General features: G+C 43.9%; 1 protein-coding gene across 2 annotated transcripts in view; it reads right to left on the bottom strand.

The window, feature by feature from the left end:
- Positions 1 to 13,596, bottom strand: part of Slc25a26 (solute carrier family 25 member 26) — a 98,677-nt gene that overhangs the window by 68,488 nt on the left and 16,593 nt on the right. The window lies entirely within an intron of this gene.

Raw genomic sequence — 13,596 nt, 5'->3', positions numbered from 1 at the left:
GATAGACGCCACAGTGTAGGGGAACTGAGGGTGGGGAGGTAGGAATGGGTGGGTGGGTGGAGAAACACCCTCATAGAAGCAGGGGGAGGTAGGATGGGATAAGGGGTTTCTGGGGGGGGGGACCAGGAAAGGGGNTAACATTTGAAATGTAAATAAATAAAATATCCAATAAAAAAAAAAAAGAGCCGGGCGGTGGTGGCACAAGCCTTTAATCCCAGTACCTGGAAGGCAGAGGCAGACGGATTTGAGTTCCAGGCCAGCCTGGTCTACAGAGTGAGTTCCAGGACAGCCAGTGCTATACAGAGAAACCCTGTCTTGAAAAAATAAATAAATAAATAAATAAATAAATAAATAAATGAGAGAGAGAGAGAGAGAGAGAGAGAGAGAGAGAGAGAGAAGAAAGAAAGAAAGAAAAAAAGAAAGAAAGAAAGAAAGAAAGAAAGAAAGAAGGAAGGAAGGAAGGAAGGAAGGAAGGAAGGAAGGAAGGAAGGAAGGAAGGAAGGAAGGAAGGAAGGCAGGCAAGAAAGATGGATGGATGGATACCTGGAAATAAATACGGCTGAGAGAAGAAGGGTCAAGTTCAAAGAAAAAGAGAGAATAAAGTCTCAGACTTGCTTTGTTAAGACTGTTCAGACTGCAGTCTATAAATTGCTCTAATAAATCCCTTACTAATGCATACATATATCATTAGTTCTGTTCCTTGGAGAACCCTAATACAGTTAGTAAACAAGAAAAATACCATGGCTGGAACTACAGAAGCCACCAGAGGTCAGATGAGGTCTGGCACCGGAAGAACAACGCATTACCCAGAGAAAAAGCCAAGAGAGGAATCAAGACCAGGAACGGAGCCCTGAGGAGCACCACCTCCTGAGGGGCAAGAAAGACAAGAAGTGGTCAGTGAGACCCAGGGGCAGCAAAGCCAGGTGGCTGCAGTGTCCTGGATGCAATGAGAGGCTTCCCTGGGGGTCGGGGTGGGGCACACAGAGAGCTGGTCTGGGTTTAGAGTACAATTCCCTGTATACAAGGCAGAGGCCACCCAGGCCCTGGGGCACCTACAAAGGAGCCAGGACAACTGAAATGTGCCATAAGTGCAATGCACACCAGATCCAGAGCAGGCAGTGAGGAGGCAGACTATCCCATTATGAATTCTTCTACCCTGGTTACACACCAAAATATTAATATTGTGGATGTGTGTGTGTGTGTGTGTGTGTGTGTGTGCAGGGTAAGAATCAGCCTGTTAGCCGGGCGTGGTGATGCACGCCTGTAATCCAGCACACAGGAGGCAGAGGCAGGCAGATTTCTGAGTTTGAGGACAGCCTGGTCTACAGAGTGAGTTCCAGGACAGCCAGGGTTACACAGAGAAACCCTGTCTCAAAAAAAAAAAAAAAAAACAAAACCAAAAACAAGAATCAGCCTGTTGTTTTCCACAATTTTTAATGTGAAACTACATGTACATTCGGTGCTGTGCTTCCAGCGAGTCTGCTAAGACAGCTTCGTCCTCATGCTTAGGAGCAGTATCGAGGGATGAGGTCAAAGCCCAGGTCAGTGTAGTAGGGCAGACCAGCAGTGGCATCTCAGCCATGCCGCTTCCGAGATCATCAAATCACCCAGACAGGCAGGCCAAGTTGAGGCTCTTACTGTGTGACCTTCCCCCCACAAGCGTTTCTAGACCTCCATACTCCAGAGACAGTAATAACAGTGACCGTAAGTGATAACTATGTCGACAAACTCAGTGATGGGTGTGTCCATGAGGTGGACAAGGGGCTTCGGACCACTACTGTGATACTCTGAGTAACCTTGTAAGCATTCCCCTGACCTCCCTCAGCTTCACTCTGCACCTAATGGTTCCACTTTCATTTCCTGACTAATGAATAAACATATATTTAGATAATTACATGCATATGAGTGACTTTCTTTAATTGTTCTGAAGCAGAAGGGTTTTTTTTGTTTGTTTTGTTTTTGGTTTGGTTTGGTTTGGGGGGGGGTGGATTTTGGTTTTGTTTTCGAGACAGGGTTTCTCTGTGTAGCCCTGGCTGTCCTGGAACTCACTCTGTAGACCAGGCTGGACTCAAACTCAGAAATCCACCAGACTCTGCCTCCCAAGTGCTAGGATTAAAGGTGTGCACCACCACTGCCCAGCTGAAGCAGAAGTTTTTTTATGGTATCCATTAGATACTTTTTATTTGTTGTGTGTGGTATGGTATGTATGTAGTATATATGCACATTTAGGCAAGCTCATGTGACTAACCTATGGATGTGCATGCATGAGGCCAAAGGAGACAATGGGTCCTCTATGACTTTCATCTTATTGGTTCTGGTGGTGGTGGTGGAGGAGGTGGAGGTGGAGGTGGTGGTGGTGGTGGTGGTGGATGTCTTTCTTGTTGTTGAGACAGGCTCTCTCTCTTTCTGAACCTGAAGCTCCCTGGTTCAGCTAGGCATCCAGACAGCAAGCTTCTGAAATGCTCTGCCTCCAGTACCCTCCAACAGGGTTATTGGCCTACATGGCTATATATGGCTTTTATGTGGGGGTTGGGGATTCGAGCATGGGTCCTCCTGGTTTCACAGGAACCATTCTTACCTACTGAGCAATCCCTCCCAGCCTCTTACTCTAATTTTTTTTTTTTTTTAGTTTCCCATTATTATACCTTCTCTGTCACAAAAAAAGTCCTTCATTATTCTTAACTCCCACATAAACTCTTACCTGACTTATTCACTGTGTGTGTGTGTGTGTGTGTGTGTGTGTGTGTGTATACAGCTATACAAGCACCTGTGTGCACAAACATGCTGAGTTCTGAAGTCAATATGTGATACCTTCCTCAAATGCTTGCTACATTTACACTTTGAGACAGGGTCTCCCATGGAGCCTGAGGGCCATTTCGGCTAGGTGAGCTGGCCTGTGAGCCCAGGGTTATCTCCATCACTGTCTCCCAATAATGGGCTACAAATCCATGCAGCCATGTCTGGCTTTACATGGGTGCTGGGGGTTTGATCTCAGATCCTCTTGCTTTCACACTGAGCAAGCTTATCCACTAAGCCAACTCACGAGTCCTACTTAGTAACATAATTTTTTAAAAAATTTTTCTACTGACCATAAGCACCTTGAGAGTGAGAAAATATATTATCAATCTCACTAACCAGCTGAAAAAAAAAGAAAACTCTGTATTTTTGTAGAAAAAAATCAAACTACCAAGAAGGAATAAAAACCAAAAAGTTATACATTTCCACAGAAATATCTTTACTGATATTCCCTTATTTTTCAATTATCTTTTTACAAAACAAACCATTCATATATCCATATGAAGGATACGGAAAAATGCAATAGGATTACAGGTATTTTTTACCTGCTTATCCATATTTTCTAAATTATTTGCAATTACAATGTACAAGTTCTGTGGACCAAAGACTCGATGTGAGGGAGAAATAAACAGGGGGCCAATTCAAATACACTTACAGATGTGAGATTAATGCTAGGTTTGACAACAGTGTCTCTTTTTAACTTAGCAATGATCTACAACAGAGCAGTTCACACAGCTTCTTAGAGGCTTGAAACTGCATACAAATTGCTTCTTCAGGTAAGAGTGTCAACTTTGAGAAACCCCCCTGAAAACAGAGTCAAATGAAGTCCACTGACATCAACAGGAATGTAAAGACAAGCTCCCAATGTCTACAACTAACCAAAGAATGAAAACACAGAAATAAATGAAAGAGAAAAGAAAGAAAAGGGCACAGTAACGCCTTGTGCTTTCCAATTCAGGAGGTCAACAACGAAATGTAACCCCAATATGTCGGGGAAGCAGGAGCTGACCACTTCTGAGGCTCAGCATCAATATTTATGGAACTGCATGCTTCATAACCCTTTATGCTCTTAGATTGCATTTTTATTTCTTAAAAATACAGAAACAAAAGAAAAACGTGGAAAAGGTTCTCAGATGAAACACCATCCTGGCCATTGCCTGACACAAAGGCCCCAGCATGGCGTCTGACTTCTGTGGCATGGCAATTCAGGCCCAAGGCAGTCTACAAAGAAATGCCTCGTCTAGCTCCACCTGCCCCTCCATGCCTTCTGTTTGGTTTTTTGATCTTTTTTCAATCTCAATGTGAAGGACAACAGAGCATTCCACTGCACAAGAACAAAGCATGGCTGAGTGCTACGGATCTGGGACAGGACATGCAAATAATGCAGTCCCCAGGTCCCCTGGCACATGCGCTCTGTGGCATACTATCTCCTCATATACATGGGATGAACCCAGGACATGAGATGGTGACATTTCATTAGACCTGAGAATGCTTCACATGTCAAAGTTCTTTCTAAAGATAACAGTAGTTTCCCATAAAGGAAATATGTATGGAGCTAAGCAGGATAGTCCATACCTGCAATCCTAAACCTTAGGACTAGAGACAGGAAGGTAAAGATAGGGTAATATAGCTTACAGGAGAGGCGACAGAGAGAGAGGCAGAAATATAGAGGTAGGGGTGTGTGTGGGTGTGAGAGACAGAGGACAGAGAGAGAGAGGTAGGTGTAGGTGGGAGAGAGAGAGAGAGAGAGAGAGAGAGAGAGAGAGAGAGAGAGAGAGAAAACAAAGACAGAGACAAATGTGCCCCCATTGATTTTTCAACCTAAAAAGAGAAAACAGAATGTTGGGCTCACTAGAATTAATACCAGAAATATGAAAAAACTTAAGACTAAATTTTTGCTAAATACTAATGCAGTTACCAAGAGTTGTTGAATTTTCTTTCTTTGAAATAAAAACCTCTCTGAATGTTAGCTTACTGTTGCAGGGGGCAACCTAACCATTTATTAAATAAAGCACAAAACTAAAAAAAACTATAAACCATAAAGTATGAAAGTGAGTTAGTGATCTTCAGCGTCACAGTAAGAAAACGACTGAGGACAATGACATCACCATTCTCTGGACTCCTGGTGTGGACGTTACTAGAGGCCCAGGAAGCACAGGTCAAACCCAGACTTTGTGATCATCACTTCTAGAAATCATCTTCATTCAAAGTTTGCCATACTTACAAGCATTCGAGAGATTCAGCTAACTTTAAATCAGTAAATTCCTCATATGGTTTCAAATGGCAACTCTGGAATATATTCAACAGAAGCCCACATATGCCAAGCAGGGACTAGCCGTATCTGGAGAACAATCAGTGTTGCACTTTACAGAACAAACTCATAGCAGACTGCTACAAGGAACATGGGGAAAAAATGTAACACTGAAGACTTGGGAAGCAGTCTAGTTATTTGCATTCTATGGCTCTTCCTTTTCAGAGTTTCCCAAACTCTCTTTAGAAGCTGGCTTCAATTTATAGCTAACATATCTTTCTATACCACTATTTAAAATGAAGAAAACTTCTACAACTCCACAGTTCATTTGTGTGTCAATTCTGCCATCTTCTGGTTCCATACGGAACTACATCTGTTGGTGAACAGCAATTCGGAAATCCTACTTATATCTCTCATATTGTGACACAGTTTAGCAAACCTTTCTTCTTAAAAATGGCTCCCTCCCATATACAACCACCCTATAAGCACCGTAAGAAAAATTTAAATCTCTGCAGGTATTAGTCTCTCTCTCTTGAGGAAAACCAACACTGCCCACTGGTAATGCAGACTGAACTCTAAGTGAACAGCCTTCTCAGCAGAAATCATCGTTTTGACCTGCAGGTCCTGGGTAGTAAATGCTGAAGAATCATCATACAAACCAAAGGCTTCCCACTTCTAGTCTCCATCACAGGCCTGAGTCGTGATTCGTGTGAATGGGAGCCAACTCATCAATCTGTAGGCCCCTCCTACGAGTAACTACTGCTTCTCTAACACACCATCATATACGCACGGAACAGTAAGCTGGGCCAGTGTACTTTGGGAGGAATTATCGGAAGGGGCCTCCTCGGCTGAAGAGAAGCTATCAGGCAGCTTTCTGTAGCACACAGGTACCACCTGCATCCCCTGGCTGGTGCCTCCTCTCTCCACCGTTGAACCAGCAGCTTGGCATCCTTGGGTTCCTGGACCTGCTGCTTCCCTTCCTTCCTGGTGTAAGATGCTTGGGATCGCACTGAGCTCCCCTGATGTCTTAGGAAACCCTAGCTCTCAAGGTCTCCAGTCTTATCTGCTCAGTCTCTTTTGCCAAGTAGCATTCTCAGGTTTCACATATCAGGAGAGGGAGGCATGATGTTCTCCAAAATAGAAATAGTACATTCCAGAACATGCTTTTCTTATTTTAAAGAAACTCAAAATAATCTACTTTTTGATTTTTATTTAATATGCATGTGATGATATGTTTATATCATCACCCCCCTCTCCACTTTCTGACACCTCCCCCTACCCCATCTCAAATTCAAATTCAAAGGCTTCTTTTCCAATGTCTGGAGTTGTCTGCTTGACGTGTGTGTGTGTGTGTGTGTGTGTGTGTGTGTGTGTGTGCGCGCGCGTGTGTGTGTGTCTGTGTGTGTCTGTGTGTGTCTGTGTGTGTGTGCATCCCTGGAAAAGACCCGCTCTCCCTCTCCACAGTCATCAGTTGCCTGTAGTGGAACCCCGTGAGGTCCCCACCCATTTTAGACATGTCAAGTGGTGCTGTCATTGTTTAGGCAGCCTTACTGGTGAGATTTCATGAGTGTAGCTTCCCTGTCATACCTAGAAGACACAATCTTGCTGCAGATTCTCTGGTCCTCCAGCTCTTATACACTTTCCACTCCATTTCCCAACGTTTCCTGAGCCTTGGGTGTATGGCTGTACCGTGTATTATCAGTTGGGGCTGGGCATTCTACAGTCGGCTGGCAGCTGCATTGACCAGCTGTCTGCCTGCTGGGGTGGGGGTGTTCTTTGATGAGGGGGAAGACTAACCCTCTCTGTACCCACAGAGGGTATAAGGATAAGAAGTTAGAATGGAGATAGGGATCACACGGGTTGGAGAGTGGCGGGAGTGAGTTCCCCTCTAAGATCACGACCTCACTAGCCTTGGGCACCTGGCCACCTTTCCAGACCCAGGCTTGATTTCCCTCAGGGGCCTTAAGTCCAATCAGACAGCTGTTGGTTACTGCTAAAATTAGAGATAGCTTGCCATGCTGGTCACTGTTGTGGTTCACAGGCATCACAGCTGCTTACAACAGTTCACTGTTTCCTTTCCTTGGTGGTAACTGGCATATCTCCTGACACTATACTAGCTAGCCTCAGAGGAGGCTTCTGGGTCAGATGCAGCTCAATTCCTCTAGGTCCTGTGTCTGAAGTGTATAGTATCTTTTGCAACTGTCTTAACTTTGATCTAGAGGCAAACAAGACTAAGAGTAATATTCTACACTGTTGAGGAGTTACTTGCACTCTCCCAACCAACAACTCAAAAGAAGATTTCTCATGCTTGGTACTGGAGTTTTATTACACAGTCTACGGCTCCTGTAAGGAGCCATCACCCAAATGGCATAACTTCATTTAAACTACACACACATACATATACCCATATGCATGCACACACATATTGTGGATGATTTTAGGTATATATAAAATAGTATGATCCCCTATGGCTTTTTCAAAGATCCTTAAATGTTATTTTCCTGCTCATTAAGATTCATCTGGGTCATTCTCACTGGAGAATGTTTCTACAGGACTGATTGTGTGTGTGTGGGGGGGGGTACCTCTTGACCTTTTATACTGTTTATTTTTAATGAAACCTGGGCATGTGGGTTTCTTTCACTGGTTATATGGCTGATGTGGACAAAATGGGCTGGGCCAGGGTGCGAGGTGCTGTGGGTCTTGGGCTGGGTATGGAGACTGGGGAAGGAGCAAGTGGGCTAGGGTCAGGTGGACTCACCAGGTTGGTCAGAGCACAGGCTGAGTGAGCAGTGCTGGGCATGTGGGCCAGATATGGTATAGGAGGGACAAAGTCAGGCGGACACAGGGGACTGGATTGGCACAGAGTGTGAAAGTCTTGGGCCAAGCCTGGAGCTTGGGGATGGTGCAGGCTGGGTTCACCAGATTGGATTGGTACACGGGATGTATAAACAGGGTTAGGCCTGAGGACTGAACAAGGTGCAAGTGGGCTAGTCAGGCAGGCTCACCAGGCTGAGGCTGAGTATACAATGGGCAGGCGGTGCTGGGCCTGGAGATTGAATGTAGCACAGGCAGGAACAGGTCAGATGGATACCTGCTCCAAATGTCTATTACCCAAGTCCTATCCCTTCTCATCTCTACTCCTGTCATTTTATACAGAATATAAAATGCTACATCCACTCCAGTAGTGACTCCCATTACAGGTCTGGAAACCTGGAAGCAGTCCTGAGGCAAAGAGTTTCAAGGAAACTCAACCTCCTAGAACCTTGGCATTCCCATAGCTAGAATGCCACAGATTTGTCCCTGCAATATTGTAGAGGGTCTTGCATGCTTTCTTACAGTATTTTACTGGATAAGAAATATAAATCTCAGGGCAAGCTTAGCAAAGTATACTTAGAATCTTCATTACAGTCAGGTATGGCAGACTACATTGCATATTAGAAGCAANTTGGTGAATTCTTCTGACAAATGGAGATTCCCTACAGATACTTAAAAGAACAGCCAAGTTACACTCATATGCAAGGATTTACCAAGGCCTAGGAAATAGGGGGGCTGTAATATTGCGTTATTCATGATAAGGTCTGCTAGAGCAGAACTGCCTGGTGCTAGCTTTCACAAGGCTCAAAGGAGTAGCACAAATTGTGACTAAGGTGTGAAATCCTTACCTGCCATTAGCTGACCCTAGGCAGGGCTGCTTTATCATTACTGTAAACATTACCTGGTTCCTGTAAGTTCCTTTGAAGGCATTCCTTTGTTTTGTGTCAGGTAACTTCAATGTACTTTGCCTGCTGTGACATCCTATCCCTTTGTTTTCTGTATTATATAAGACTGGTGTTCGCTTTGTGACATTCCATTCAGACCCAGCACACTCTCCCATGTCTGTGTTTGTCTGTCAATTCTCTATGCCCATCTGTCTGAGACTCTAGTGGCAATAAAAAGCAGAAGTCTCTGCAGAGCTCGTAGTGCACAGAAACGCTGGCCTCGTTCATCATCTTCCATGGTGTTCTCTTGTCCACACAGAGCTAAGACATCTTCAGCAACTTGCTCAACTTTTTTGAGTTTAATTTCTCTGTATTCTTGTATCAAAGCTGTAAAAATGTGTCGCACAGCAATTTATGTGGCATGAAACCAGAAATAGCATTTATTATAGCTCGTGTGTGAGGTGCAAGACTGAGTACTGTGCAAGCACTGCATTATTTCATCCCTGTAAGTACCAGAATAGGGCAGCAGGCAAGCTGTTTGTCCAGAGGAAGAGCAGACGCTCCATGAATCAAATAGTGCTTGACTCTGGGGGGGGGGGGGGGGGGGGGGGGAGAGAGAGAGAGAGAGAGAGAGAGAGAGAGAGAGAGAGAGAGAGAGAGAGAGAGAGAGAGAGAGAGAGAGTTCTGGCCCTCTCCTAATTTGAAAATTGATGATCCCCATATCACAAGTCCTCAAAAAATAGTCTCTGGCCATTCAATAAATGAATCCAGTGATTTATTTTATGTGCTACTTAGAAATAGAACTGACAGTTCTTATTCTGCTTCCTAGCACCTGTCATGGTACCAGTTATATATAGCACACACGAATAAAAAAAATCATACAGCCACAGACAAGGCAAACCAGTGATCCAGGCATTTAACTCATTACCTTTCCAAGACCCGTGATCTAGCCAATCGGAAGATGGGCACTAGGAGGAAAAGCCACATTCTGAAGTGGGCACTGTCCTAAAACTGAGTTTGCCTCCAACAAATCGTAGCCTCACACATAGAGCTAAACCTAACTTCCTTTAATGCTGCTGTGCTTAGTGAGAAGAACTCTATTTTCTTATTCTTAACATAATGGCAGCATTACACACTCACAGTTCAAAATAGTTCCTTCAACTTCATCATTATGTCTGAACATCATGCTGTTACTATAAAGCTCAGCCTAATTTTTTCCCATTAACTGATACGTTCGCAAAACCCAAAATTAACATATCTTCCCTCCCCTTTTGTATACTAGCTGAATAGTATGATCAATGAAAGATGAAATTGGAACCATAAATCAATGCCATCTGCACGAAAGTTGCACACTGTCATAGAAAAAGGAGTATTTTCCAGATGCAAAACCAGCCAGGGTCAGAAGGGACATCAGCAAGAACCCTTCATCAGATGCCTCGGTTCTCAGCAAGTTCACGTGTCCCGTAAGTGAATAACCATGCAGGGGTGCCAAGTCAGGGCGAGCCCTGTCTCTACCTCCTCATCTCGCCTGTGTGTTGGGCCTGTGGTAGCTGTGACAGCTGAGAGGATGGAACGGTGTGGACTGCGTTGAATCAGTAAGCTCTGCTGGAGGATCTAGCAGGCACTTGACACACATCAGTCAGCAAATGTGCTGAACAAGCGTGCTGAAGCTTTTCTAGAAAAGTCTTTTCTCCACTGAGACCTCTTGAGCCTCTCAAGTTCACTGACTTCCTCCAGAGCCCCTCCCCTGGCTCAACAAATCAATCCATTGTATAACGCAAGGTAATAAAACTGTATGGTAGTTGGCATTCTTGTTAAATGATATAGCTACCCTTGCCACCGAAAAAGAAACGAAAAAAATTAACTATGTAAGGTGAGAGATATGTAAACTTGTTCACTATCATAACCATTTTACTATCTATGCCTATTCAATAACATCAATGTGTGCTTGTGTATGTGTGTTTAAATGTATATTTTTTACGTATATGAGTGCACTGTTGCTCTCTTTAGACAGACCAGAAGAGGACATCAGGTTCCATTATAGATGGTTGTGAGCCATCATGTGGGAATTGAACTCAGGACCTCTGGAAGAAAAGTCAATGCTCTTAACTGCTGAGCCATTTCCCCAGCTCCAATGTATATATCTTAAATACATACAATAACATCTACTTTTATAAGTAAGTTAGGAGCAGGGGAGATGGCTGTGCAGGGGAAAACCAGAATTCAGATCCCCAGAACCCACATACCTGGGTAGGCATAGTAACCACCTATACTCTCAACATTCAGGAGCAGAGATGGGATCCTTGCAGCAAGCTGGTTGGCTGACTAGCTGGACTAGTTGAAACAGTGAGCTCTCTGCTCAGTAAGAAGCTGCTCTCCTTTAGTGAATAACATGGAGGACTACAGATAAGGCACCAGATGTTAACTTAGGGTCTCCACATGTATGCACACATCCAGGGCTCATATGTGTATTCCCAAACATGCATACACATACATATGATACATAAGTAAATTAAATAAATCCATCAGGCTCAAAGATTAAGCATTCTATGAGACATTTTCTAAATCAACATCCCATCACCTATCCCAATCCAGACAAAACCAACCACATCTTCCTTGCCTTTAGGATCTCACTCTACCATGGACTTCCTTTTCTTAAAAACATCTGGACCACTTGAGTGTACTACCTGTCTCTTGCCCACTTTCTGTCCCTCTACGTCAGCCTAGACATGGGAGACTCTGATCTAGAGCCACAATGTCAGGCAAAGGCAGTAAAAGTGGAGGAAACTAAGATGAAATGAACAACAGTCATCACTAAGCAAACAAATGGTCTAAGACGGGAATAGAGCCCTCTGTAAGGTATAAAGGGCAATACAGATGGACTGCTTTTACTGAACAACTTTTTATATAATTCTATGGTTTAGAACTTCTAAGAAGAAATAAATAAGTCTGCTACTTCATATATGCAATGCACTGTGTAAAACAATGGGTCCCAGGCACACAGGAAAGCAGGATGAAGTGCCTTGAGCACAGGCATGTGCTCACATCGCAACAAGAGAAAAAGCACTTGCTTGATTTGAGAAGTGAGGTAGGTAAAGCTGTGTTAGCTTCTAATTGCCTAAGGTCCCAAGGGACACTCACACTTCTCCCTAAGATCCCAGGGGACACTCACACTTCTGCCTATTTGTGTTCCATAAGCAGCTCCTCCAGCAGCAGCATGGAGAGTTCCTTCTGATTCAATCACTGCACTGCCTGCAGCCCAGGAGAGGAGATCCTACTGTCCACTCACCGACCTATGCCCCGTGACTCCATTACACAACTGAGCAGGAGTCAGAAAAATACTACAACTGTGGGAAGCTGGCTTGTGGTGTGTGCCTGGAATCCAGCACTCAGGAGACTGGGACAGGGAAATCAAGAGTTTAAGGCAACTTGGCTATCAAACGAGATCCTAACTCAAAAAAAAATGTTTAAATGTACAGGATGGTCCACATATATCTATGACTATTATCAATGTCTATCATGAATAATTCAAAATATAAAATTATTTTCAAAAGGTTTTAACTGGGAGCTGTAAAGATGGCTCAGTGGTTATGAGTAGTTGTTCTTTCAGAGAACCTGGGTTCTGTTCCCAACACCTACTTGGTGGCTCAGAGCCTTTCTAAATGCAATTCTAGACCATCCATCACTCTCTTCTGAGCTCTGTAGGCACAGACACTAATGAACAAAAAGACAGACAGACAGACAGACAGACAGACAGACAGACAGACAGACAGACAGACAGACAGACATAAACACACACATACATACAGGCAAAACAATTTTACATATAAAGCAAAATAAATCTTTAAAAAATGTTTTTAACTCTTCTATTACCTTGCTCAATAGTCTTTGTTGTTCTGTTTTCCTTTTTATTTCATTTCTTTTCTTTCTTTTATTTTGAGGCAGGGTCTCCCTGTGTAGCACTGGCTGGCTTCCAGCTCACAGAAATCCACCTCCCTCTGCCTCTCACATGCTGGGCTTAAAGGGGTATGCTACCACACATAGTGCTCCTGTGGTCATAATGAACATTCCATGTTCATCTCATCTTCATTTATGTGCTCACACATATGTATGCATTCAGGTTCCCTCAAAGGCCAAAGAAGGGTACCAGAATCCCCTGGAGTTGGAGTTACAGATGACTGTGAGCAGCCTAGTACAGGTGTTGGGAATGAAATACCAGTCCTCTACTAGAACAGCAAGTGTTCATAACTGGTAAGCCATGTCATATTCACTTTATGATACTACGAATAAACAAATCAGCTTACATCCATGCCCACTAGACAAAACATAGCAAACACTAGCACAGACTCAGAGCGTTGTGTCTGAGAAACGTACTTCAAGTCCTCAGTACACTTAGCCAAGCAGATCATCTAGTGGAAACCTTAACTACACTGGAACCAGCAAAAGCCTGAATGGACTGGTACATAGCAGGTCCAGCAACCTTTAGTTACCAGAGGAGGGAGACCTGAATATAAAGACTCTCCAACAGCATAAATAAGCCTTTAAGAGTAGGCTGCAACAAGTCACGCAAGATCCTTTGACAGAAAAGCCAAGTCAGTATTTATGATTATTGTTCCACCCTCAAAAATAATGCGTCTGTATGCAAGTGTGTACCAGTGTCATCTGATGTTTACCTGGCAGAGCCCCTACCATCTCCAAAGACCTTCAGTTGCAAGCAGCCACACAGGCAGCTGATCCCACTGTGGTGCTCCTCAGGTCCCATGTGGTGAAGTGCTGTTAGAAGCTGCCAGAATGGCATGTACAAAACAAGGTAACTTAACTCCTATATGTTTCTGTCTTTGGGGGGGGGGG

This window comes from Mus pahari, chromosome 2 (genome assembly GCF_900095145.1).
Source record: "Mus pahari chromosome 2, PAHARI_EIJ_v1.1, whole genome shotgun sequence".
In the NCBI taxonomy this organism is placed as follows: Eukaryota; Metazoa; Chordata; class Mammalia; order Rodentia; family Muridae; genus Mus; species Mus pahari.
Note: the sequence above shows the minus strand (reverse complement) of the source record. Positions and strands in the feature narration are given on the sequence as shown.